The following is a 27,780-nucleotide window of genomic DNA, read 5'->3' as shown; positions in this document are numbered from 1 at the left end:
CAACCCCGACACCCTTGGTCCACTCTGCATCACACAGTGTGCTCTATGGCAGGGCTAAGTCCACAGAGGCTCCTCTTCCTTGGCTAAGCTTCCAGCCTTGGCTCTGGGGGCTGAGCCTGTGGAGCTGACGCACGGGGGAGAAGTCTGAGAATTGGTGTGTTGGCTCCCACTGCTGGCGTGACAGACATCCTGATGGAATACGTCACTTTAAGACTGTTATAAAGGAAATTTCTGGAAAGCTCTTGATCTCACAGGGCCAGACACAGGCTGAACTTAGGTCAGGGGCTAGTCTTGGGCCTTCTTTGCAATACCTCAGTTTCCTTATCTGTAAATGAGAGGCAGTCATGTCTGAGGGCTGTGTGGGCTTATTTATGTGACATGTGCACCATTTTGTTTCTGGCCATTCACGAAGCCGTGGGGGGTGTCACACAGTATGCTGGTGGTGGCTTGTCAGTACCATGTCCTCTCTGTACCCAAAGCTGCCTAAGCTGGACCTCACTAAAACCTTTGGTGTGTGTGTGTATGTGCCAGTACTGAAGTTTGAACTCAGGACATTGTGTTCTTGCTTGGCTACCCCCAATTCTGGCTTTTTGCTGGTTTTAATAAGAACTTTCCTGCCCTGGCTGACTTTGAACTGTGATCCTCATATCTCAACAAGCACAAGTCACCTGTATCCAATCACCCTTCATCTTTCTAACACAGAAGACCCCCAGTAGCCTTGCCCCTTGCCCCTATACGGATCAGAAGCATGCGCACATGTGTCCTGGGGCTTGAACTCATGGCCTGGGTGCTGTCCCTGAGCTCTTGTGTTTAAGGCCAGTGCTCTACCACTTGAGCCACAGCTCTACTTTTCTGCTTTTATTTCACAGAAGCTTTTAGACAACTCCTTCTGCTGGGCGCTGGGCTGGCTTGGCTGTGTCCAGCCAGATGACCCACGGTCAGCCCTGGCTTTGAGAGCTCAGGAAAGGTGAGAAAACTCAGCAGCGACTTAGGTCCACAGTGACCTGCCTCGGGGCTTGTGCTTTTCAGCCACAGGGCAGCTGGCAAGCTAGCTTCCAAATGAACATTGGCCCGTACTGTCTGTGATCCGCGACGCCTCCTCTCGCCCTGGGAGAGTCCCGAAGCCTGCTGCGGCCTGCCCCTTCCTGCTCCGGGTGCACTTCCAGTTTCTCCTTTCACTTGTATAATACTGACCTTCTTTCCCTTCCCCAAGATTTCCTTGCTTCCTTCTGCCTCAGGGCCTTTGCCCATGCAGTGACTCTCTCTGGAACTCTCTTCCACCTTCATCGTGCAGTCTCATGAGACCACAAACACCATGGCAACAGGAAGCCTTGGCTCAATGACTAGCATATGATAAAGGTTCACTCATGGTGTGTTGGGTGAATAAATAAGTATTAAGCCGGGGCGTCATGAAGGAGATGGCCTTTGATCAGGACTTACAAGGTATAAATCCTGCAGGAAGAGAAACTGGCATCCTCACCTCAGGGAAGACGCAGGTGCAGGACAGGAGCACTGCTTGTGTGGTTTGCCACAGACAGAGCTGACCCCAGCGTGAAGCTTGAAAAGACAAGAGCTTTGAGTTCCCAGAGGCTGGGAATAAACAGAAATGTGAGGCGTTTTGGTTTTCCTGGAGTCGGAGTTTCACTGTGTAGCGTAGGCTGCCCTCAAACCCACCATCCTGCTTCAGGGTTGGGATTACAAGTGTGCACTACCACACCCTACCTTCAACATGAGTTCTGAAGCTGCTGAGCCCCTCAAGGAGTATGGTCAAAGCCAGCGTGGGACAAAAGGGAGTCTACTTCAGGGGTGGGTGGGCAGGTGGGAGAATCCATTGCATCTGTGGCTGTCTGTCCCTCAGCCTCACACGTGCTTGGGCAGCTGTCTTCCAGTGCTACCGCAGAGATGCAGAGCAGCGATGAGGCTCCTCACACCGCACGGCTGCTGCTAGAAGATGATCCACCACCGTGGTGTCAGGGGCAGCCATTCCCGAGTCACTGGAGGGGGAGGACTGAAGAGGGCATCAGCACCCCCACTTCTCAGCACCCCCACCCACCCCCCACTTTGTAGAAGGTAGCATCCAGCTCTGCTTCTGTACATCTTCATCCTGGGGCCATGCTGTCACAGGCCCAGCAAAGACCTCCCTTGAGGCCTCCATGGGGAGGCAGCCACTGTGGTGAAGGGTGAAGGGTGAAGGGCTGGGGGAGGACCCACCGCTCAGCAGCCGTGCACTTCTGGCTATCTTCCCAACTCCTCTGGCCTGGGTTTTCTCTGCCGTGAGCTGGGGGGGAGGGGGGCGCTACTCGGGCCTGGTGCAGGCTGTGGCTCGGCGCGCACACGTGAAGCCAGCAGCTCAGGGAGCACCGGCAGCTCAGGAAGTATGGCCCCTTATCATGGCTGCGGGTTTTCTCCACGTTTGAGTTTCTTAGCAGGAAGCTTGGGTTTCAGGCTTAAAAATGAAGAGCATGTCAACAAAACAGGATGGAACAAAGTCTTTTCCCAGCATGCCTCAGCATGTGGCACTGCCTTCCTGTGGCGCCCAGACAATGCTGTGGCTAAAAGTCTTGAGCTTTCAAGCAGAAATAATCCTGGTGGAAAGGAACCTCCCATTGTTATCTCAGGAGGAAGCGAGGCAGGGCCTGAGCCCCACTCCCGACTGCCTGGCTTAGATTCCAGTTCGGAGCCCTCCTTGCTGCTCCCCCAGCCTGCATGGGAGAGGAGGAACAGCGCCCACTTTGTAGGATTAGCATTGCAGGCAAAATGAGTCAGTGCAGGTGAAGGGCTTAGAATGCTCCTGCTGTGTTAGGCCATTTCATCTCCAACTCATCTTAGTACCAACTGCCTTGGGGACAGCGCTGAAGCCAGAAATCCCAGCCATGCCTCTTGCTGGCTGCCTGACTAGGGACAAGTCTCTGAACCTCCCTGCATACCCGTTTCCTACTTGGTTCACTGAGATGACCACAATCTCTGCCACTCAGGCTGGTCTCGAGGCACGAAGAGAATCACCCAAATAAGGGACCTGGAAGCTGCCATATCACTCGGGCCCTTGCTTGACACCCCTCACTTAACAGCCGAAGAAAAGGAGACTTGGCGTCCCGAATCATTTGGTAGAAATTGCATATTTGTGATCCCAGCTCAGCAACCTGTCAGCACCTCGCCACTGGCTGCCAGGGGAAAGCCCAGGCCCCAGGGGCAGAGCTGGGTGAGGGGGATCTCCTGGTTGCCCAGCTGCAGGTCCTTGTCCCTACTCACCTACAGGAAGATGACTGCACGGGTGCGCAGGTGGCAGGCTGGGAGCCCAAAGCCCTCTCACTGCCCACCTCTGGGGCGTGAGGACATCACTTGTGGGGAAAGGCTGTAGTCAACCCTGCTGTCCTGAGATGTACCTTTCCCTGCCCACATACAGACTTCTGGATCCATTGTACACATCCGTTCCCATCCTTTTGGAAGTTACCGAGTGCTGGGAGGCTTGGTGGTTATGGGGTGCAACCTCTGAGGCCTGCCTGGGTTCAAATCCTAGCTTGTCCTCTTTTAAGCGATGGGACTGGGGATTATTTCAAACTCCCTGTGCCAGAGAAGGAGGTGCATCTATGGTCCTAGGAGTACCAACCTCATCAGACCTTAAATGAGACCTTAAGTGGGACAAGAAGAGGAACTCTGCCCAGCACCTGGCTTAGAAAAGCCTAGCCTTCTCTGGGCTGTGTTGGCATCAGCACGTGACTTCTGTGGACATGCTGCCCTGTCCTGCGCAGGATGCTAGGCACCAGAGGAGAGCAGCTGTGCCTCTGTCCTGTAGGTGCTCGCGGAACGTGGGGGAGAGGATGACACACAGCCTGGTGTGACCAGCGTGCCAGCCTTTGATACTAGAGGTCAGAAAGGAGGGACCAGCTGGTAGCAGAGGTGACCACAGATACAGGGCCATGCTGTGTCCCTCCTTAGTCCCTTCCTCAGGCGCATCTCTTTGCCCTGCGCTGGGCATAGCCCTCTGGGCCCTAACCTTGGCATTCCTGGGTTGTCTGACCATCCTCACCCCCAACCTTAGAACCTTCCCTGACCTTGCTAGAGGGGGGAAATACTCTGAGGTCCCGCTCTCAGTCCCCCTTCAGGGCTTAAGAGCCTCCCAGGCAGCAGGTGCTAGTGTGGACAGAGGGCGGGTCCCGAGCGCAGCAGGCCACCCCTGCACTCTGCCTGGGGAAAGCCTGTGCTCAGCAAGATGCTGTGGGGAGTTCCCCAGTGCTCACCAGAGACTTTAATAAGCTGCCACCCGCAAGACTGGAGGAGCCCTCGGCTCACAGTGAGCAGGGATTTCCGGCTCTCCTCTGGGTGTACTAGGGTGCCCCTCCCCCCAAAAGGAAGGAGAGCTGGGATGTGCTGAAGGATAAAGGTGAGGGCAGTTTGTGTGCTCCAGGGAGAGCCAGCAAGTGAGGGTAGCACATAGGCCTGCTAGGAACGCAATGACATCCTGGCTCACTTCACACAAGCCACTGATCTCCCGAGCAGGGCCAGTCTCCTCAATCAATCCGTGCTGACAGATGGTAGCGGAATCAGTGACCTAGAGGCAGAAGGCTCCATTTGTAATCCCGGAGCGGCCCAGGCGCCTGAGGAGGGCAAAGGAGTTTATAATAAAAGGAGTGACATGGGGGTTTCCACCAGCCATCTTTGAAGCCAGAGGAAGAGAGGAAGGATTAATTTTGGTTCTGGAATTGATACACACAGATTTAGTTCAATAACTATTTTGGAAGGGGATGGGGTTGGGGGAGGGTGAGAACAACAGATGTATTCTCTTTTGTGGAACAAAAACCAGGATTCAGACACTGTAGACAATAAGAGGTCAGAGAGGATGGGCGCAAGCTGGGTGTGGCAGTGCCCAGAGCTGTCCTCTCAGCCCTCAGGAGGCAGAGCGTAAGGACTGTGACCAGCTCAGGCTGCTTGGAGGACCTTGTCTCAGAAACAAAAGAAAACACAACAAAAAAGGTGTGAATGTTGAGCTCTTGGCACTGATGGACAAAAGCGTCATCTCTCTGAGCTTTGGTCTGCTTGTGTGTCAGTGTGTCCACATGTGTGTGGTACTGTACTGAATTCCTTAGGCAGAGCTCTTTATAGCATTGAAACACCTAGGAGTGAGGCAGTGTCGCCCCCATTTTATAGCTGAAGAACAATATTCAGGCAAGTGAAATGACTTCCAAGGCCCCACAACACAAGGATAGCTCCTGTCTGCTGCTGTGATGGTCAAACATGTTCTTCCTCCAAAGAGGGGTGAAGAGGCCCAACTGGCACCGCCCTGAGACAGGGAAGTTTCCAGGTGGAAGGGAGCGAGGTAATGTTTGGGCAGGGTCTGAAAGGGTGAGGAGGGGGCTTTCAGGGTCAGCTGAGGATAGAAGACAGAAGCAGGGTCTAGACCCAGTGATCTGCCTGCCTTACTCAACCACAGCTAGTGTCTCCCAAGCTGAAAGTCAGCCCCAGAAGGAGAGAGGAAAGGAAGGAGCTGTGAGGCTGGAGAGTCACAAAAGTGCTTGCTTTTACTTTAGGGAGTCTCTCAAGAAACTGAGGGTGCCCCTAATACCCATCCTCAGGAAGCACCCCTACATTCTCTCATTTTTGTCCAGAAAATGGGTCTGCTGAGTGTCTCCCACCTTTCCCTCTGCAGCCAACCCTGAGAATGAAGCCCTGCAGTGCTCTCTTAAAACTCTTAGTACCTGAAAATTTGAAAATGGAGCTCACAGTTAGAAGACCAATGAGAACAGCCAAAGGGCAGGGCCGGGTGGCCTGTTCAGCTCTGCCTCAGGAGAGCTTGGCATCTCGCTTGGCATGCAGGTGGTGCTGGGAATATAATCCCCAGGAATAGTCCTGACCTGCTGTGAGCCAGCCCTCATTCTGAGATGGGACAGAAGCCAGGAGAAATCACCGCCTTTCCCAAACCAGTCTTCTTGCCAGAGGCCCAAAACCCCCTCCGGTCCTGCCTGGGATCCCTCCCCGGTGTTCCCCGAGCTTTGATGGTTAGTGCTGGGTAGTGAAAGGTGAAAGAGCAAAGACAGGCCTCAGGGAGCTACAGACCTACAATATGTGGAAATCCTGGCCCCAGATCACACCTGGTTCCTGTCAGCCTCTACCTGATGCCTGAAGCACTTTTGCAGTCCCAGTTTATCTTTAAGCTAGGTTGTTTAGGGGAAGGGAGGGGGGCGGGGGAGGGAAACACACACTCACCTAACTGCTTAGACAGATGCAGGTGTAATTTAGAATTGGCAATTGTATGGAGCTTTTCAGTGTCATCCAACTCCCGAGTCCAGTCTTACTTTACATACTAATGGGAAACTGAGGCCTAGGCGCCAACATCTACACAGCGGTGCTCTGACTTAGCGTTGTCTTAAAAAGTAACTGTAACATAAATGGGTCAAGACCTTGGCTAGGCCGGGGCTAAAGCCCGCAACAGCAGCTCCCCAAGTCCTGGGCCCCGGGTCCTGCCAGCTAGGCCCTGCGACCTCTCAAGGCCACCACAGGCCGCTGGCACGGAAGCGTGTCTGTACCGCGGCCCGCGAGGGCGGTCGGCCGCTCCCTTCCCTGACTTTACTGTGGAGGAAGGGAACCGGCCCCGACGAGGCTTGAGGGGCGCATCCCGAAGCAGAGGCACCCCGCAAAGCAGGCCGGCCTGGCTCGGCCCTGAGCCGCCCCGGGCCCCTGGGGCTCGGAGGGCGGGAGCTGCGCCCCCAGCCCTGCCTTCGCCTGCCCCAGGGCTGGTCGGGCGGCTTTAAAGCCTCCAGGGAACCGCAGGGCTCTAAGTTTGCCCCTAGGGGTCAGATCAGAATTAGGGTATTCCCCCCCACCCACGCCCCGGCCTTTCCTCGGCCTCCTCCCCTAACTTCGTCTCTGGCGTTGGAGCCTCCGGGAGAGTCCAGAAGCCTCGGTGGGCGATGCCCGGCCACCAACTCCCCCGAAAAGTTGGCTGGCGGCCACCCGAGACAGCGGGCAGCCGATGGGCCAAGATGGCACTGGACTAGCGGCGGGCGGTGCCAGGGGCGGCCGAGGCCACCCGCGCGACCCCCGGCCGCGAGGAGGGGAGGGAGGGGGTGATTCTGCGGTCTCCGTCCCGCGGGCGCGAGCCTCGCCGCGGCGGCCGCACGCGGGTGGGCACGCGCGCGCCGCCCCGCCCCGCCCCGTCCCGCCGCGCGCCCCGCCCCCCGCCCCGCCGCGCGCCCCGCCCCCCGCCGCGCGCCCCGCCCCGCCCCGCCGCGCGCCCTCCGCCCGCCCGCGCGCCGCGGCCCGGAGTCTCCCCATTGGCCGCGCGCCGTCACCTGACGCTCTGTTATTTCCTGTGTGTTGGGAGAATGGAGAGAAAAAACCCTGAGCCGAGCCGCTTGCGGCCCCAACTAGGCGGCCGCGGCCTCCGCCAGGGGAGCTCGCCCTGAGGCGCGCCTGACCGGGGAGCGAGCGAGCGAGCGCGCGGGCCGGAGCGAGCCTCGGGGGGGCCGCGGCCCCGGCCCGCCCCGCCGCCGGCCCGGGCGTCCGAGCTGGAGGCGGCGGAGCCACCCCCACCCCCACCCCGCGCAGCGCCGCCCGTCGCCGCCGCCGCCCCCTCCCCTCCCGCCCCGGCCGAGGCCGAGGGACCGGGCGGGGGCCTCCACAGGTAACCGCCGCCCGGCCTCCGGAGGGGCCGCTGGAGGGGCCGGCGCTGGGCCGGAGGTAGCGGTCCTTACCCCGGACGGACCCGAGAGTGCCGACCCCCCCCTCCCCCCCGAGTCGGAGCCGGGCAGCTGAGGGGGCCGGCCGGGCTGGGGTGTGAGGGAGCCCGCGCCGGGCGCGGGGTGCGGGGGGCAAGGAGGCCCGGCCTGGAAGCCGGGCTCGGGGTGCGGAAGGAGGTACCTGCTCGTCGCGGCCTGGGGTGTGCAAAGGCGGCGGGTGCGAGTGAGCGGCGCCGGCTGCCCTGCTCCTTGGCAGCCCCGCCGGTACCCGCTGCGGCCGGCTCTCTGCCGCGGGCTGGAGGCGAGGCCGGAGGGGCGGGCTTGGGGCGGGCGGGGAGGGGCCGCGCGGCGGGAGCGGCCCTGGGGCGACCGGGTGCCGGAGCGCGCTCGGCCGCGAGAGGAGGGCCGGGGCCCATTGATTGCCCTGGGAACACCTGAGGCCATGTGGACGCGTCCGCCGGTGGCGCAGCGCCGGCACCCGCCGGCGAGGCGCGGGCTCGGGGCGCAGGACACGCTTCCTGTGTGTCGCGGGGGGGGGCTCCCCACCCCCGCTGCGGTGCCCAGGGTGCGGCGTCCGATCCCGCCGACTCGCTGCGTACCTCCCGGGGTTCCCAGGACTTCTTGCAGTTGAAAAGTGGTGGTGGTGGAGGAAGGACAGTCGCGGAGGGAGGTGGAACGTGTGTGCGCCGGGATGGAAGTGGAATTGAGTGAGTTGTGGGGTGGGGACGGTGCCCCGAGCGGCGGCCCTCTCCGCTTTGTGGGCAAGGGATACCACCAGCACGCCGGCGGGTTTAGTTCGAACTGCGCGTTAGTTTGCCTTTAGGCGATAGATCAGAATTAGGATTTGACCCTTTCCCCTGCGGCCCCCCCCCCCCCAGCAAGATTAGATGACTGGTAAATGCAGTAAAATGGATGGAATTTTTTAGCTATTATCTAACAGGCTGATCTTTGGTTGATAATTGGACCCTGATGTTAACAGCCTCAGTGAAGAGTGAAAAGATTTAAAATAAAATAAAACATCTCATATGGGGAAACTTCAGGGGGGAAAAATTCCGGCCTGGAAAACTAGGAAATTTCCAGCTTTGCTAACAGGAACCATAGCCCCGGGCAAGCTACCTACCCTTTTAATGCCCCAGTTTTGTCTTCTGTCAGAACTCTCAGGTCAAACATGACAGTACTGTAGGATTGTTTAGTTCTTCTCTTCCTTCTGTTTTGTGCTCTCCTTTGACCATAGACCCTTTTCTGAGAAATGCAAGCTGTAAGTAACCTTTACTGGCTTTGAAAAACAGTCTGTGCCCCCATTAGTTCCCAGCCTCTCCCAGAGCAGAATATTTGGTTAGGTGGGCGTTCATTGAATCCCAGGTGCTGTTTTGTGCTTCAAAACAGAAAGCATGCAATATTACATTCTAGCTTATGTTGGGTGCACCTTATACAGTCTTTCTTTGTGAAAGAGTTTCAGAGAGTGGCTACTTGGAAATGTGGATAATGCATGATTGGGTCTGTGTATGTTGAAAGATCCGTTCTGTGTCAGGAGTTGTGGAGGAATCTTATTTAAAGTTTCTTCAGTATGCCTCTGGCTAACTTTTGAAAATTCCAGCCTCAGTATTCTTAGAATAGGGGTGAAGTGGAATTCTACAGTATCCTCTGTGAAGTAGTAGGCTAGTGGAATTAACTGTCACCTCAGGGTGCACTAATTGTTTGCATCCCCGATTTATTCCTTAATGGTAGCAGGATGCCTCCTGGCAGATGCTGAAGAACCCCAATTAGTTTCACTGGTTTTATGGTGTGAGAGGGCCTTAGGCCATGCTTTTGACTGGTAAGTACCTCTAGACCAATCTCAGGATTTGGGCTTGTTTGTTGTAACTTTTTAGTACTGTGGTACTGGAGGAACATGTGCCTGATGTGGTGCACTATCTCTTAGATCATTTCTGTTGCATCTGCACAGTCTTAAAAGAGTCTCAGCATGGAAGGGGGCTGTGCTCACAATGTTGACTTTAGAGCTGTGTTAGTAGGGTTTTTTTTTGTTTGTTTGGTATGTTAACATAAGATCTTTCACATAATAAGCATTTTTATGTGGCCACATAGATGAATTATTGGGGATTTTCAAAAATAAGCAGTTACTCTGTTAGGATTTGAATTATAAACTTGTGTTCAGTGTGGAATTGAACAAATGTTACTTAAATTGGAGTACTTGCCACATTCACATGTCTATTATATTTGTTTTATAAATTAAGAAGCTTGTTCTTTTGAGCTTTTGTATGTAAATATATGTGTGTTTTTATAAGAAGGTTGCTAGATTGGTAAGATATTAGGAGACTTCAATATACTTCCATTACATAAGATGGAATGATTATATCTGTTTTGTCTGTGTGTGAGTGTGTGTGTGTTGGTCCTGGGGCTTGAACTCAGGGCCTGGTCACTGATCTGCTTTTTGCTCAGTTAGTGCTCTATTACTTGAGCCACAGCTCCACCTCTGGCTTTTATTTGCAGTTTATTGGACCAAAAAAAAATTTTTTTTTTTTTCTCACGGACTTTCCTGCCCAGGCTGGCTTCAAAACACAATCCCGAAATCTCAGCCTCCTCAGTAGCTAGGATTACAAGCCTGAGCCATTGGTGCCCAGTTTACTCTGTGTTATACTTTGTCCACAATTTTCTAAGTTTTCTTAAACTATCCATCCCATAGACCTGAGAGGTATATCATCTGTGTGTGTGTGCGTGTGTGTGTATGTATGTATGTATGTATGTATGTATGTATGTATGTATGTGTGCACGCACGCACGTAGGCCTGTCCTGGGACTTGAACTCAGTGTATGAGTGCTGTCCCTGAGCTTTTTCACTCTAGGCTAGTGTCCTATCACTTTGAGCCATAGCACCACTTCCGGTTTCCCGGTGGTTAATTGGAGATAAGAAGCTCACAGACTTTCCTTCCCAGAATGACTTTGAACTGCAATCCTCAGATCTCATACCTTCTGAGTAGCTACATCTGCCTGATTATTGTTTCAAATTGAGGGTCCTAAGTAACAGAATGGAAAGAGCTGAAAGAAAGCAAGAGGCTCTGGCAAGGGATGACACAGTGTGGGTCACAAAAGCTCTGTTAACCATAACTAGGAGGGTTTATCTCAGTCTTTCTTGGCCAGCCAGCTGGTGTCCAGTATGCCTTCTGCCTTTGTCTCCATACTCCCAGAGAATTTTAGAGCCAGAAGAAACCTAAGAAATCATCTAGTCTAATCCTTTGGCTTTAAAAGCTCAGGAAACACCAAAAAAGGTGGTGACTTTACCAAAGTCGTGCAGTGTTAGGCTGACAGGCTCAAGGGCAAGACCCCATTTTTTTTTTTTTTTACCAGCTAGGACTATTTTTTGGGGGGGGGGGTCCGGTTGTGGAGCCTGAACTCTGGGCCTGGGCGCTGTCCCTCAGCTCTTCAGCTCAAGGCTAGTGCTCTACCACTTGAGCCACAGCGCCACTTTCGGCTTTTTTTTTTTTTTTTTTTTTGCTTATGTGGTGCTGAGGAATTGAACCCAGGGCCTCATGCATGCAAGGCAAGCACTCTGCCACTGAGCCACCTTCCCAACCCAGCTAGGGCTATCTTTTCCACTGCACCCCATGCTCTTTCTAGACTCCAATGACTAGAGCATTTGAAATTTGACAGTGGCTCCTAAGAAGAAAAGGAAGAAGTTTCTAGGCTCTCATATACTTGGAATATAAAAATCCCATGTAGCTGGGTGCTGGTGGCTCAGGCCTGTAATCCCAGCTACTCAGGAGGTTGAGATCTGAGGCTTGGGGTTCAAAGCCAGCAGGAAAGTTCGTGAGACTCTTATCTCCAATAAACTACCAGAAAACCGGAAGTGGTGCTGTGGCTTACGTGGTAGAGCTGTAGTCTTGAGCTAAAGAGCTGAGGGACAACACCCAGGTCCAGAGTTCAAGCCCCATGACCAACCCTTCCACTCCCCTCCAAAAAATCCCATGTAGTTCCAATCTTGAGAAGTGAAGGGCATGACAGCAAGCCAATGAAAATGTGTCACCACTGCTACTTTTCACAAAGGCGTGAGATTGCCTTCCTAGGCCCACTGGCATCTCATCCTGATAGTGTCTTGGTCTACAGTGGGTGACATGGGAAGTCTTCCATCATGTCAGAAATAGCTGTTCTGGTAGAGTAAGGACAACTTTAATTCAGGAAGGCATCAGGCTCTAGGTACTGGTAACTCCTGTCTATAACCCTAGCTGTTTCAGGGGGCTGAGATATAAGAATTGCAGCTCTAAAACAGCCCAGACAAGAAAGTCCATAAGATTCTTACCTCCAGTTACCACCAAAAAGCTGGAAGTGGAGCCATGGCTCAAGTAATAGAGTGCTATCCTTGAGTAAAAAAAGCTTAGGACAGTATCCAGGCCCCAAGTTCAAGCCCATGATCGGTGTGCACACACGCATGCATTAACACACATGCACACACATACACATAAACACAGTTAAGGTCCCAGCAGTCCTAGGTTCTGTCTCTGCCCCTCAGCTTCAGAGAGGCCTTGGCTTCATCTCTGATGGGTAAGACTACGAGGACTAGACATGCTCTGGGAGCCTGGAAAGTGTCAGCTGTGCCTGAGGAGAGCAGGGCACTTCCCCAGGCATTTCCCTGACTCAGTATGTGGCAGCAGATTACCTGGGGGCAAATTCTGTATCCTTTTGGCTGTCACGTGGGAGCACCAGTCTGAAGGAAGACTTGCGTTCATTCTTAATCAGTGGCTTTGGGTGTGTTGCTAGAGCCTTGGTCTCAGTAGGGAAGTGGAGAACTTCTTCCTCTGGGCTGTTGAGTAAAGGAATTAAAATAGGGAAGTATGTACTGGAGGGCACTGCCTGCCGATGGCATTCAGTGAATGGTAACTGCTTTCACACACATTCCATATTATGCTGATCCTTAGCAGGCCCGTTTCCTGCCAATCCTATAGCTTTAAATACCTGTTCAGGAAGAGAAGGGCAGCTAAACATGGGTATCAAATGTGCTGTGACAGGGAGAGTGAGTACAAGGTGCTTTACCAGGTATGGAAGGTCATTGGATGCTTCTTAGAGGAGGACCACATGCTTCCTCATCAGCTCCCACATCTGTTCCTTCTGCTCAATCCTTGAGATTCTTTTTTCCCTTGTACTCTGTCCTTGTGTGATATCAGGTGGTTCCAAGCTTTCATGGTTGTCCATAAGCTAATGATGTACACATCTCCAAGTGGTACACATTGCTCAGTTCATCCAGCTCTTGATAATAGCTGCTCAGAGTTCTCACCAGTATCTTGAACTTTGTAAGTCCAAAACTGAACAGTTTTTTGTGGTGCTGGGGGGAATCAAACTCAGGGCTTTGTACATGTAAGGCAAACATTCACCCCCAAACTAGACAATAGGCACCTTATACAAACTCATCTTCATTGTCCCTTCTCCTTAAGGAGCCCTATCAACCAGCCGTGAACAGAAAAGTCTGAGTGAGAACGTGAGGCATGAGTTCAAGCCTTGGTACCACCCTTCCCCTAGGAAAGAGAGAAAGAAGGGGGCGAGGTGGAGGGAGAAAGAGTAGGAGATAAGAACTGGTGAAGTTGTATTTAATTTTGTGTGTGTGTGTGTGTGTATGCTGGTACTAAGGCTTGAACTCAGAGCCTAGGTGCTATACCTTAGTCTTTATAACTTAAGGCTGGCACTGTACCACTTGAATCATAGCTCTACTTCCAGTTTTTTGGTGGACAATTAGAGATAGGAGTCTCACAGATTTTCCTGCTCTGGCTGGCGTTGAACTGTGATCCTCAGATCTCAGCCTACTTCGTAGCTAGTATAAATGCCTGATGAAACCTACTTATTTATAGAAGAGTAGTATTTAATGAAAACTCATAAAAGATATATGTATATATGTCTCTGTTCAATTAAAATTTTATAAATCTCAAAGTGGTGCCCTCCACCACCCTGCCTTGTTTTTATTCATAGCTTTTGTCTTATTTCTGTTTGCCTATCTCCTCCCTCTAGAGCTAAGCTCATCTTGTTTACTGCTGCCTACCTAGACCTAAGTAAGTGAGGTTACTGAAGAGGGTGATGGGATGAGAGTTCTTGAATTTGGTAAGGGCAGAGGAGCCAAGGAGTCCAGACTTCTGGCATGAGATTCTTAAAGTGGTAGGGGTGCCACTCCTTGAATTAGAAAATAGTGGGTAAAAGAAGATTGGGGTGAGGTAAGAAATGAATTTAGATTAGAACATAAATCTGAGGTGCTGGTAAGGCATCATGTTTGGTTACGTATCTGACATTTAGGAGAAGCATTGGGGCTGTAGGCTAAGCTTTGGTGGTTCATGTGTATGTAGTAATTCTACCTGTGAGTAGATGAGATCATACTCATAGAATCTCATGTGTAGAGGAGCGTGCCTTTTGTGTCTCAGATGAATGACATGTCAGTTGGGTGGGGAAGGCATCTTCTGAGGAATAGTGGAAACTAAAGCCACATAGATGGAGATAGTAAGGTTTAACTGCTCGGAGTTTGGCTGGCAGCTAAAAGTAGCCCCAGGGAGAGAGAATTTGGGATCCAAAGTCTACTCTTAAATATGTGTAAATCCTGATGGGTAGGAGGCAGATGGGAGTTACAAGAAAGAGGGCGTTGCATTGAAGACCCCTGGGAGTGCACCCTACAGCGTGAGCCACCCTGCTGACTGGCTGTGTGTGGGCAGGAAGTAAGGACTGCTGTTGTGTGTGTACTGCGGAGGTCTTCTGCTGAGGGAGAAGAGGAAAAGGGAGAGTTGGAAATTTAAAGAAAGTAGAGAAACTTTGAAGAAACTACTGTGGCTGTAGCTAGAAATGACCAGAAAGACAGGAGGAAAGTAAGAAGTGGTTAAGGAAGAACTTTCTACTTCCTAGGATTTTAGAGAAACTCTTCACTTTTACAATTCGTTGTCTGTTTTTGAATTTCGGTGATCTGTGCTCAGCTTTTCCTGCTTGTCTCTGGCAGTTCCATTTGTTCCCCCATACACCTGCTATTCCAATTATTAGGCCAGTGATGTTTAAATTATTCACAGCCCTTGTTTTATTTAACAAACACTTTTATAGTACTCACTGCACAGGTAGGTACCATATGTTAAGTGTTATGCTGAAACAGAGTTATATAGGAAGCACTCTTATTTTTGGGGGGGCACAGGCAGTGTGGTTGGGGTGGAAGTGGAGATATCTCCTAAACTCCAAGCCAGAATAACTGCTGACTTCTCTTTGTTATCTCTTGGGTATATACATAAGTGTTTTGCTGAAGCTGGACACTAGTGGTTCATGCCTGTAATTCTTGCTACCCAGAAGAGTATGAGGATTGCAGTTAAAAGCCAGCCTGGACAGGAAACTCCATGGGACTCCTACCTCCAATTAACCAGTAAAAATATCTGAAGCAGAGATGTGACTCAGGTGGTAGAGTGCTACCCTTGAGTGAAAAAACTAAGGGATTGTGTCCAGGACCTGAGGTCTCCCATACATATGCACACAGAGTTTTGCTGAAAAAAAAAAATCTATAAAATATTTTCAAAGACCCTATCACAGGGCTGGGAAGGGGGCTCAGTGGTAGAGTGCTTGCCTAGCATGCATGAAGCCCTGAGTTCAATTCCTTAGCACCACATACACAAAAAAGGTTGAAAGTGGCTCTGTGGCTCAGGTGGTAGAGTGCTAGCCTTGAGCAAAAGAAGCTCAGGGACAGTATCTTCTCTCCCCCCCCCCCCCCGCCCCCTCCAAAAGACTGATATGGTGATATCTAAGTTGTGAAGTGATATACTAAGTTGTAAAGTACTGCTCACGGATGTTTTATTTTTATTAAAGCTCCAGCATCTGGTCGGTGCACTGAGAGTGAAAGTACATATTTATCTATGAGCCTCTGCTCTGGAATTCCTGGCCCTCCATCTCTGTCTTTAACCACATATTAAGGTTAATGTAAGCCATAGGTTACAGTTAATATAGAATGTGTCATTTTTGCCACATTTGTGTTTTTATATAGTCACCATGCCTTATTAAACTTTTTTCCTCCAATATTGGATTGTACTTGCTAGGCAAGTATGGTATTCTACCATCGAATACTTTCTACCACCCTAGTACTTTCTGTTTTAGTTATTTTTTAATTAGTTTTTCCAGAGAGCGGTCCTTGTTTATACCCCAGTACAGCCTTGTACCGTAATTTCTCCCTTCTCCCCTGCATAGTTGGGATGACAAGTATGTACTACCTCACCAAGCATAGTTGTTGATGAGATAGGATCTTTTTAACTTGTTGCATGAGCTGGCTTTGAACTTTGGTTTCCCCTAATAGCTGAGATTATACACACCACCATACTCAACTACACATTTTTGTCTTTATGCCTCTTCACATAGTAATTATTATTAAAATAATGTTGTAGATCTGGGTGCTAGTGGTTCACGCCTGTAATCCTAGCTATTCAGGGCACTGAGCTCTGAAGATTCTAAATGGAAGACAGCCTGGGCAGACAAGAGTTGAGAGAGATTCTTATCTCCACTTAACTAGCAAGTGGGAGTATAGCTCAAGTGGTAGAGTACCAGCCTTGAAGGGTGGGGAAGCTAAGCAAGAGTGTAAGACTCTGAGTTCAAGCCCCATTACTTGCACACAAAAAAGTAATGTCGTAGGAGTTGGAGAAATGGCTCAGTTGGTGGAGAGCACTAGCCATTGAGCGAAAACGTCAGCTATTGAGTTTGAGTCCTAATTTTGGACCAAAAAAGAAAGTAATGCAGTAAATTTACAGTATTTCCTAAAGTAACCAAAATTATGAATGGAAAAAAATTCTTGAAAGACTTGAAGTAATTTAGCTTGATAAAGTACTGTAAGCAATGAATGGATGCGAGTATTGAGCTTAGGATATGTTTAAAGAACAATGGTAACTGTTCCTCAGCTGTGGAAAACAACAGCAGAAGCAGTCAGAAGGAATATTAATGCTTTAGAAGAAGAAATTGGAGAACTCCCTGCCCTGTGAGGAAAGCTTAGAATTCCTTCTACAGTTTTAGAACAATTGTACAGACTAATTTACGTACAATAACTCATGCTTGATGGCAGAGATACCTCTGCCCTCCAGATTCCAGCAACTCCTGTAAGTTGAACATGCACAATCAGTGAAAATGAATCTAAACAGATTTACAGGTACCTGCACATTAGTGAGCAAACATAATGAAAAAGCACACATTCCATTGAATTTAATGCTTCTGATTTTTTTTGGTTATTCCCTAGTAGATATGTGAGTTTAAGTACAGTAAGTGGATTGGGGGGGTGCAACTCAGTGGTAGAGTGCTTATTTAGCACACACAAGGCCCCTGAGTTCTATCCTCAGCACTACAAAAACATGATGAAACAAAATAAAATCAGGGTTTTCATCTTTTGGTTAAAGAAGACTTTGAAAGGTGGAATTTGGTCCTACATAGAACAGATTTGAGTTGAAATGAAGGGTAGTGCTGCCTTCATCTTTATTAAGTGATTAAGTTTTTTAATTAAAAAAATCAGCTTTGAGCTGGGCACTGGCGGCTCATGCCTGTAATCCTAGCTACTTAGGAGGCTGAGATCTTGAGGATCACGGTTCAAAGCCAGCCCAGGCAGAAAAGTCCGTGAGACTCTTATCTCCAGTAAACCACTAGAAGACTGGAAGTGGCGCTATGGCTCAAGCATAGAGCATTCATCGTGAGCTGAAGAGCTGAGGGATAGCACCCAGGCCCAGAGTTCAAGCCCCACAACCAGAAAAAAAAAAAAAAATCAGCTTTGCTATATTAGCTAATACTTGTGCTGCAAGTTGGCTTTCCCAAAAGACACATCAGATAACAATGCATTTCAGCCAAGAGTGCAAAATAGATACCATTTAAGGCATAAGAGATACAAAAATAAAGCCGGGCACCGGTGGCTCACACCTGTAATCCTAGCTACTCAGGAAGCTGAGATCTGAAGATTGCGGTTCAGAGCCAGCCCGGGCAGGAAAGTCCTGAGACTCTTATCTCCAATAAACCACTCAGAAAACCAGAAGTGGCATTGTGGCTCAAGTGGTAGAGTGCTTGCCTTGAGCTGAAGAGCTAAGGGACAGCGCCCAGGCCCAGAGTTCAAACCCCACGACTGACCGAAAAAAGAAATGCAAAAATATTTCTTTCATTTCCCTAGAGTTCAGTGTTCAGAATCAGACATGAACAATCAACATTTATAAACTTTCTAGAAAAGCATATCTCTAATAGCAGTGTAGCAGAGAGCTGGAAAAAAAGTAAGGAAGAAACTATTTCGTGTGTGTGTGTGTGTGTGTGTGTGTGTGTGTGTGTGTGTGTGTGTGTGTGTGTGTGTGTGTGTGTGTGTGTGTGTGTGTGTGTGTGTGTGTGTGTGTGTGTGTGTGTACACTCAGGAATTGATGCTGTCCCTTAGCATTCTTTTTAGATAGGAGAGTAAGTGAGACTCTTCGCCCCAATATATCAGGAAAAGTCAAAAGATATGTCACTCAAATGGTAGAGTGCCAGCCTTGCGCATTAAAAGCTAAGGGATAGCACTGAGTCCCTGAATTCAAGCCCAAGTACCAGCATAATAATAAATAGCCTGCAGAGGAGGCTCTAGTAGGATGGGTAGTGGAGAGTCTAGTGGGAGAAGGGGGAAAGCAGCATTCAAAGATAGGTCCTTCAAGAACCAAGGCTCAAAAGTATGTGGGTTCTTGGGGTAGGGCCTAAAGATGATAGGAATGGGGGAGAGGAATCGGGAGTGTGGCCTTTGCAGCCCAAAAGGGAGGTGAGAATAGCTTAGTATTGGTTTTCATAAATGGGAGATGGTTTGGGGTATACAAACAGGGTGTATTGTAGAGAAAATTGTTCTGAGGGCTGGGAAGGTGGCTCAGTGGTAGAGTTCTTGCCTTGCATGCATGAGGCCCTGGGTTCGATTCCTCAGCACCACATAAGCAGAAAAGCCAGAAATGGCGCTGTGGCTCAAGTGGTAGAGCGCTAGCCTTGAGCTGAAAAAGCTGAGGGATAGCTCCCAGGCCCAGAGTTCAGGCCCCATGACTGGCAAAAAAAAAAAAAAAAGAGAGAGAGAATTGTTCTGTGAAGAGGGCTGGTGGTAGAGAGGAAATGTGAAGGCTGGAGGTATTCAATTTCTTCTGTTCTGGTAGGAACCCATATCCAAAGCCCTAGTTTATCTAAGAAGAGAGTGTAATATAGCAACTGACTCGAAAACATTTTTTTGCATCAACCTGGTTTGTTATCAGAACCAATAGGCAATGATTATTCAGTTGCCAAAAGGTTATATGATAACATTAATTTTCTGTAAAAAATTCTAAGTGCTAGACATTATCCTAAATACTTGGTGACTACCAATTCACATAACTCTTAGGAGACTGGCAAGTTGCCTACTATGCTCTAGAGTTAGGTTAATTTAGTTCTTAGAAATTAGGATGCAGTGTTATCTCTACTCAGAGAAGCACACTGAAGCGTGGAGAAGAGGTTGAGTGAATTGATCTAGGTTACTTAACTAGTAAGCAGCAGCACTAGTATTTGGAAAATAGGCATCCTAACTCTGAACTCTTCCCTTAACTTAATCGAGATATTGTTTAATTTGAATGAGCTGGAAGAGAACTTGCAGACTAAGTTTGTAGCTTCCTTGAATGAGAAGAGTTGGTTTTTGGATTGTAGAAAAAGTTGAGAATTGTTATCCTTAGGAGACAGTATCAGCTGTGGGAGAACCAAGGACCTGTCCATCCTCATTATACCACCAGCATCTAGAATATGCTTGGTACACAAGTGTTCAGCAAATGTATTTTGAATGAATCAAGTAAAGATTTGCTGTTAGGTCTTGAAGGAGCATGCCATGGAAATGACAAATATTCTTTTTTTTTTTTTTTTGACTTGAAATCCTTTCTGAGTCATGAATTCCATGAGTCGATTGCTTGCTTAATTTTACTGAATTTATCTGGCTTAAAGAGTATACTCTGGTATATGATCCTAGACCTCAAACTCTACAACAGAGCTATTGTGATAAAAACAGCTTGGTTCTGGCACAAAAACAGGCCCAAAGATCAAAGGAACAAACTAGAGGACCTAGAAATAAAGATGTACAGGGCTGGGAAGGTGGCTCAGTGGTAGAGCGCTTGCCTTGCATGCATGAATCCCTGGGTTCGATTCCTTAGCACCACATAAGCAAAAAGTAAAAAGCAGGAAGTGGTGCTGTGGCTCAAGTGGTAGAGCGCTAGCCTTGAGCTGAAGAGCTGAGGGACAGCGCCCAGGACCAGAGTTCAAGCCCTACTACCGGACCCCAAAAAACCAAACAAACAAAAGAAATAAAGATGTACAATTAGAGTTACCTGATATTTCACAAGGGAGCCAAAAGCATACAGTGGAAAAAAGAGAGCCTCTTCAATAATTGGTGTTGGGAAAACTCTGGACATCCATATGTAGTAAACTAAAATTGGATCCTTGTTTGTTACCATGCACCAATTTTAACTCAAAGCGGATCAAAGACCTCAACCTCAGATGGGCAAGTTTGAAACTACTGCAAAAAAAGTAGGAGAAACATATGTAGGAACCAGGCATATGTAGGAAATTTTTAAAAAGAATCCCAGGAGCACAGCACATGGACTTGACAAATGGGATTACATCAAAACAAAAAGTTTTTGCACAACAAAGGACATAGTTACTAAACTAGAAAGACAGCCAACAGACTGGAGAAGATCTTTTCTAGCAGTTCATCTGACAGAGGCCTAATATCCAAAGTATACAAGGAACTCAAAAAATTAACATTCCCCCAGCTAATAAATCAATCAATAAATGGACAAAGGAGCTTAAGAGAGACTTCTCAGAAGATATAAAGATTGACAAATAGACACAGGAGGGAAAGCTCAACATCCCTGGCTATAAATGAAATGCAAATCAAAACAACTTTGAGATTTCATCTGATGCCAGTTAGATTGGCCAGTATCAAGAATTCAAACAACAACACATGCTGGGGGAGATGTGGGGAAAAGGGAACTCTATTGCACCGTTGGTGGGAATGTAAACTAGTTCAACCACTCTGAGCATTCCTCAAAAAACAAAACGTATTTTGAGTTTCTACCCAGAACATTACAAGTCAGGATAGAGTAGAGACACTTGTGCATCCATGTTCCTTGCTGCCCTAATATTCAAGCTATGGAAACATAGGTGAGTGGATCGATTAAATGTGGTGTATATTATACACAGTGGACTCTTACTCATCTATTACAGAGAATAATTATGACATTTGCAGGGAAATGGATGGGCCTAGAACAAATCATGTTAAAGGGAGGCAAGCCAAGCCCAGAGTGACAAACAGCACATGTTTTCTTTCATGTGGAAGCTAGAGCATGATAACCTATACAGGACTCGAGGTATTCACACACATTGTCAGACTAAAGGTTACTTAGTGGAGGAACCCAAAGGTGTAACTTCTCTAAACATTTAAAATATTATTTATCAAAATGAATTCCAGGAGGGGGCTAGGAAGGTGGTTCCGTGGTAGAGCGCTTGCCTTGCATGCATGAGGCCCTGGGTTCGATTCCTCAGCACCACATAAACAAAAAGAAAAAAAAGCCGGAAGTGGCGCTGTGGCTCAAGTGGTAGAGTGCTAGCCTTGAGCTGAAGAGCTGAGGGACAGCGCCCAGGCCCAGAGTTCAGGCCCCAAGACCGGATCAAAAAAAAAAAAAAAGAATTCCAGGAAACAAATGTGGGTTTTTCTTTTGGTGGTGGTTGGTGGTGGTATTTGTTTTTGCTTTTTTTGTGGGGGGGGGGGTAAGGGAGGGAGGAAGGGTGAACAAATGCAGTCATGCTATAAAGTATATACTATATGAAAAGTGATCTATGTAACTTGTGGGCAGGGGTGGGAGGAGGAAACGGGGAAAGAGAAGGAAGGGGTGACATTGTCAAAAAAAATATACTCATTACTTACGAAATGGTAACCACTCTATACAACACTTTAATAATAACAGCAAAATTATTTTTAAAGGCAGAAAAAAAGCCAGGCAGCAGTTGCTCATGCCTATAATCCTAGCTACTCAGGAGGCTGAGATCTGAGGATCATGGTTAGAAGCCAGCCTGGGCAGCTAAGTCTGTAAGACTCTTAACCTCCAATAAACTACCCAGAAAAAGCTGAAACTAGCAATGTGGCCCAAGTGATAGAGAGCCAAGAGCACAAAGAGGCTCAAGGACAGTGCCCAGGCCCTGAGTTCAAGTCCCAGGACCAGCTAAAAAAAAAGAAAAAAAGTACCAGGTCAGTCTACTATTAGTGGATTTTAAAAAGTCAACCTGTTTTCAAGATCAGAATATTAAGCTACAAGATTTAGCAGAAATCTTTAAAATTTCTTTTAAGGATGTTTTTTGTTTTTCATACATTGTATTGAAGATAGAACTTTTGAAAGTATTAGTAAAGAGTAAAGTGCTAAGATAATATATTAATATAATCTTTTCTATAGAGGTTTAATATGAATTTCTCAACAGATCATTTTTTTCTACTGCTTTTTTTCCTTTGTGCTAGTTCTAGGGCTTGAACTCAGGGTCTGCACTCTGTCCCTGACCTTTCTTTGTTCAAGGCTAGTGCTCTAGCACTTCAGTCACAGCCCTACTTCCAGCGTTTTTGGTGCTTAATTGGAGATAGGAATCTCATAAAATTCCTTGCCTGGGCTAGCTTTAAACTGCAATCTTCAAATCTCAGCCCCCCTGAGTAACTAGAATTATAGATGTCACCCACCAGAGGGGGACCCCCCTGTTTTTTCCCTCCCTTCCCTTCCTTCCCTTCCTTCCCTTTCTTCCCTTCCCTCCCTTCCCTCCCTCTCTTCCTTCCTTCCTTCCTTCCTTCCTTCCTTCCTTCCTTCCTTCCTTCCTTCCTTCCTTCCTTCCTTCTCCCTATTTTTTCCCTTCCTCCCTCCCTCCCTCCCTCCCTCCCTCTGATTCTTCCTTCCTGACTGCTGGTCCTGAGGCATGGATCTGCTGTCCCTGAGCTTTTCTGCTCAAGGATAGCTAGCACTCTACCACTTACTTGACTTGAGCCATAGCTCCATTTCCGCTTTTTGGTGGATGGATAAAGATAAGCATCTTACGGCATGAGCCACCCTTGCCTGACTTCTTTTCTTCTTTTTGTACCAATATTCTTAATATTTAATACTGGCCCATCTGTATCTGCTAAAGGCAGCTTCCTTACTGAGTGGTTCATTTGGAAATTCTTTTCCAGGAACACAGTGATACTACTATACTGCTCAAAAAGTGTCTCTGTTAATGTAAGTCACATCATTGATCATGTAGAAGTCATATCTGATTTTATTAGCAAATTAATAAGTGATGCAGGCTCCTAAGAAAGAATGGACTAATGTTTTCTTTCTGCTTTAGTTCATTCCAAATTAAACCATTTGAGAACAGGAAAATGGGAATTTTTCTCTCCTTCCACATATAAATGAATAGACTCATTTGATTAGCCAGTGTTTATCTGTTGACCCAACAGAGCTTATTGGTCTTCTATTAAAATATTTACTTCAAAGCTGGGCACCAGTGGCTCAAGTCTGTACTCCTGGCTACTCAGGAGGCTAAGATTTGAGGGTCTCAGTTCAAAGCCAGCCTGGGCAGGAAAGTCCATGAGACTCTGTTCTTCAATTAACCACCAGAAAACTGGAAGTGGCACTGTGGCTCAAGTGGTAGAGCGCTCGCCTTGAGCTGAAGAGCTGAGGGACAAGGCCCAGGCCCAGAGTTCAAGCCCCAGGATCCACCAAAAAAATTTTACTTCATAGTTTTTTTTTGTTACAAATTTGATATATTAAGTAAAAAGTTGTAAAAAGCTTGTAACAGTATTTTTTTAATTCTAGAGTTAAAATGGTCATTTGCAAATAGTTAATATTGTTGAAATAGTTATATATGAAAGTACGTTAAAAAAGTCATGATTGTTTACCTCATGTTTAGTTAATACAGCTTTCTTTCTTTTTTTGTTTTGGCCAGTCCTGGGGATTGAACTCAGGGCCTGGGCACTGTCCCCGAGCTTCTTTTGCCCAAGGCTAGCACTCTACCACTTGAGCCACAGTGCCACTTCCAGCTTTTCTGTTTATGTGTGGTATTAAGGAATCGAATCCAGGGCTTCATGCATGATAGGCAAGCAGTCTACCACTAAGCCACATTCCCAGCTCTAAAATAGCTTTTAGAACTGTCTTACATGTAAAAGATATGGATGAAGTTGGTTTCTGTTTTTGCTTTTGCTTTTTTTTTTTTTTTAAATGGTTCTGGGGTTTGAATTCAGGGTCTCATGCTTTTGCTAGGCAAGTGCTCTACTACTGACTCACACCTCCAAGCCCAAAGGTGATTCTTTGTAGCTGATAACATCTTCAGAGGCTTATTAGGCATACCTCTACCTGTGGTTTGCACATCCACAAATTCAAAAAATGCATCTGTGCCCAACATGTACAAACTTCTTGCAGTTATTGCCTAAAAACAGTGCAACATAACTGTTTATATAGCATTTCATTGCATTTGTTACTACAAATGTCATCTAGTGATAAATTTTATTGGAGGCTATTTGTAGGTTATACAAATACAATAACGTTTTATATAAGAGACCTATTATTAATCCACAGACTTCGGTGTCCATAGGGGTCCTGGAACTAATCCCCCACAAATAGTGAGGGGCAGAGTATATTTGTTTTAGATAGCTTAGATTAAATTATATGTAGATTTTAGAGATAGCCACAAGATAATTTCTAGGTACTAAATCATTGATGTAATAATGTCTGTACTATCTATACCAAGTACAAGGAAGTGTCCTGTTTATATTTTTATTTATTTCTCTTAAAACAGCCCCAAAGTCAATGGGGATAAAAGAAATAGATTCAAGAGAAACTAAGTTAGAAGAAGTTACTTTAGCCACTAAGTGATAGAACCAGGGCTGGAACCCACCATTCTGTGGCTTTAAAACATTTCTTTTCATGTAAATAGTAAACATTGTAAGAGTACATAGCATGTGCTGCTTCTCCTTGTGCAGAAGGGCTTTCCCCATGCGCTTACCCTCTGTCTCCCTGTTCCCTGCCCCCCAGCATTTCTCTGACTCTTGTCAGAAATCTGTTTCCTCCACTAAAACTAGAGCTCATTTGGGGAGAAACCTTGTGATCTTCATCCCTTCTGCCTAGAGTAGTGCATGGCACACAGTAGGAGCTCATGCTTGTTATAGTGATTATGTACTATAAGGTCAAATTACACTATTGTATATTGGCTTATAATTAATTTTTTTTTTACTTTTTTTTTTTATTGTAAAGATACTATACAGAGGGTTACGGTTACATGAGTGAGGCAATGAGTACACTTCCACTTCCTCTTGAACATTGTTACCCCCTCCATTGTTTTCCCCCTACTATCCCCTCCCTCCCTCCCTTCCCCAAGGTTCTTTTTTTTTTTTTTTTTTGATTGTGGCTTATAATTAATTTTATAGAGTAGACTTTTTTCTTTCTGGAGTTGAAAAGTTATAGAGATGTGAAGGACCACTCTGAGCATGACACATGTCCTACTATTTGCAGACATAGTGGCAGTGCTTTGAGAGGATGTGGAGATCCACCTGCTGGAGTTGCACTGCAGCATTCTGAATAGTAACCCTTCTTTCCTACTTACTGACCCTGTGCTTCCTAACTGCTTCCTGGAAGTCTTCCAAGTGCTGCTTTTGCCAAATCCCTCATTTGCCTGTTAACCTCTTCAGTCCTGCCTCCCCATTCTCTGTCCTCAGAGGTGTACCCATTCCCACACGTGGGTCCATGTCTCTTTTCCACCTTTCAAAAGGCCTTTGTCAAATGTTGTAGACTCAGATGCTGAGCTGGTCAGGTAACCTATGGTGGTGGTGGTGGTGAGGGTGTTAGTGGTCTGCTGCCTGATAGTTACATCTTAGTTCTACCACTTGTAAAGTATGACCCTAAGCAAGAAAATCGGGTGTTCGGTTTCCTTGCCTAGAATTGGGAAATAATAATGATACTTACTTCATTGGGTGATGGTGGTGCTGAATTTAGTATAAACTGGAGTGTTTAGAACATTGGCCTGAATAATTTTAACTATTATCAGGTGGGAAATATTTTTTTTGTTGTTGTTGTTGATTTTTGGGTCCGGTTGTGGGGCCTGAACTCTGGGCCTGGGCGCTGTCCCTCAGCTCTTCAGCTCAAGGCTAGCGCTCTACCACTTGAGCCACAGCGCCACTTCCGGCTTTTTTCATTTTGCTTATGTGGTGCTGAGGAATCGAACCCAAGGCCTCAGGCATGCAAGGCAAGCGCTCTACCACTGAGCCATCTTCCCAGCCCCCAGGTGGGAAATATTTTTGACTTCCATATTTTCAAAATTTAGGGTTGGAGGTGTTGTTGTTTACTAATTAGCCATTGTTTTCTGGGCAGTTTTTCAGAGCTCAGGCAGTCCAGGTGTTTGCTTACTTAATTCCAGTGGCCAGGAAAGGAAGAGACTTTTAGACTTTAGAGGCCATCTGCTTCTTAAAGACCTCCCACAGTTTGTCTGCTCCTGCCTGGGAAGGCTGGTGGCCTTTGCACCTGGACTAGGAGGGTGCATCTTGGCATTCTTGACTGTGAATTAGAGGTCTGATGAAGACGCTTCCCTGTTCTGTTTCCATGAATGGACTATAATTCCAGGGTGGGAGCTTTTCTCATTAGTGACATGGAATTTAACTGTCACTGAGTAGTTTTGCTATTTAGAGAGAGAGAGAGAGAGAGAGAGAGAGAGAGTGTGTGTGTGTGTGTGTGTTTAAGGGTATATTTTGTTGTTTTCTTTGATTTACAGCTAACTTGTCTTCTATTTTTTTTCCCTTGTTACTTGCCTCTTGCCTATTATTGGTTCAAATGCTTACTTGGGAAAGAGGAAAAGTGATACCAAGGGTGATCATTTTAATTTACATGGTACTTAGCAGTTCACAAATGTATTGTGGCTCAGGTGCAAAGATGGGGGTGGGTAACTCCATTTTTGCAAAGGTGAAAAGTAGGACTTGAGTTAAATAACTTGTCCAAGTTACAGAATAAGTGGCAAAAACTTAGGTTTCCTGGTTCTAAATATAGTGCTTTTTCCAAAGCATCATCCAGGAGAATGAATAAAAAACAACTTTACTAGTGGGAAGCAGTTGTACCTGGCTAGGATAAAAGTATACTTTCCCCTGTTTTGCTTACTAAAATAAGTTTCTATTTCCAGATGATTTTTTCAAGCCTGTTTTCTGCAAGTCTTCAAGTCATTTCACTTGACTTTAAGGGTAGTACTTCACACTTTCCTGTGAGGAGAGAGCTGTTGGTTGTACCCCATCTCCGTGGCTCTCCTCCCCAGACATCACATCTTAGGGCATGCTGATTTGGAAGTGGACAGAGGGTTTTATGGTCTCTGCTCTTCAAATCTCTATGGAAAGACAGTAGCACAGTTATCAAAAGTTTTCCTTTCGGGCTGGGAAGGTGGCTCAGTGGTAGAGCGCTTGCCTTGCATGCATGAGGCCCTGGGTTCGATTCCTCAGCACCACATAAGCAATAAGAAAAAGCCGAAGTGGCGCTGTGGCTCAAGTGGTAGAGCGCTAGCCTTGAGCTGAAGAGCTGAGGGACAGTGCCCAGGCCCAGAGTTCAGGCCCCACGACCGGATCCCCCCCCCAAAAAAAGTTTTCCTGTACTATTACATTTTCAGTTGGCACTTCTTTCTTTACCCATAGAGCTAATTACCTCCCCTCAAGTAAAATGAGAATCTAAAATAGGGCCTAGAGATAACATTCTTCACAAAAATCTTTAAAAAATCCTTAAATCACTTCTTTTTTTTAATAAATGATTTTGAGAATATATTAACCTTGAGATACAACTATATCTAAGACCATTATTTAAATATAGTGAAACTGCTACTTACAAGACTAAAATAACCCATAGGCCATGAGGTTGATTTATAATTTTCCTTTTGTATATGCAGGTTTTTTGTTGTTATTCTTGTTGTTTTTTGGCGGGTCATAGGGCTTGAACTCTGGACCTGGGTGCTGTCCCTTAGCTCTTGAGCTCAAGGCGAGCACTCTACCACTTGAGCCACAGTGCCACTTCTGGTTCTAGTGGTTAATTGGAGATAAGAGTCTCATGGACTTTCCTTGCCTGGCTTTGAACCGTGATCCTCAGTCTCAGCCTGCTGGGTTGCTAGGA

At 47.3% G+C, this 27,780-nt stretch overlaps 1 protein-coding gene across 4 annotated transcripts in view; it reads left to right on the top strand.

Annotated features, from left to right (window-relative positions):
• Positions 1–27,780, top strand: part of Tcf20 (transcription factor 20) — a 187,681-nt gene that overhangs the window by 77,732 nt on the left and 82,169 nt on the right. For 3 of the 4 annotated variants that reach the window (XM_069999696.1, XM_069999695.1, XM_069999691.1), the window contains exon 1: positions 7,547–7,618. The exons of the other annotated variant lie outside the window; for it this stretch is intronic. The gene's annotated coding sequence lies outside the window, so the exon portion shown is untranslated. Of the gene's footprint in view, positions 1–7,546; positions 7,619–27,780 lie in introns of those variants that run through there. 4 annotated transcript variants of the gene reach the window in all.

This window comes from Dipodomys merriami, unplaced genomic scaffold (assembly GCF_024711535.1).
Source record: "Dipodomys merriami isolate MVZ:Mamm:240054 unplaced genomic scaffold, mDipMer1.0.p SCAF_55, whole genome shotgun sequence".
NCBI classification, from domain to species: Eukaryota; Metazoa; Chordata; class Mammalia; order Rodentia; family Heteromyidae; genus Dipodomys; species Dipodomys merriami.
The sequence above is the reverse complement of the archived record's forward strand: the minus strand, read 5'-3'. Positions and strand labels throughout refer to the sequence as shown.